At 51.6% G+C, this 312-nt stretch overlaps 1 protein-coding gene across 3 annotated transcripts in view; it reads right to left on the bottom strand.

Moving 5' to 3' along the window:
* Nucleotides 1-312, bottom strand: part of LOC124233915 (sushi domain-containing protein 3-like) — a 17,232-nt gene that overhangs the window by 6,080 nt on the left and 10,840 nt on the right. The gene's annotated exons all lie outside the window — the stretch shown is intronic.

The following is a 312-nucleotide window of genomic DNA, read 5'->3' on the forward strand; positions in this document are numbered from 1 at the left end:
GAGAAACGCTGCAGCCCAGCCAATGAGAAACACACAGCTCAGCCAATAAGAAACGCACAGCTCAGCCAATGAGAGATCCCACAGCCCAGCCAATGAGAAACGCTGCAGCCCAGCCAATGAGAAACACACAGCTCAGCCAATGAGAAACGCATAGCTCAGCCAATGAGAAACGCATAGCTCAGCCAATGAGAGATCCCACAGCCCAGCCAATGAGAAACGCACAGCTCAGCCAATGAGAAACGCACAGCTCAGCCAATGAGAAATGCCACAGCTCAGCCAATGAGAAACACACAGCTCAGCCAATGAGAAATC

Source organism: Equus quagga, unplaced genomic scaffold, assembly GCF_021613505.1.
Source record: "Equus quagga isolate Etosha38 unplaced genomic scaffold, UCLA_HA_Equagga_1.0 270_RagTag, whole genome shotgun sequence".
Taxonomy (NCBI): Eukaryota; Metazoa; Chordata; class Mammalia; order Perissodactyla; family Equidae; genus Equus; species Equus quagga.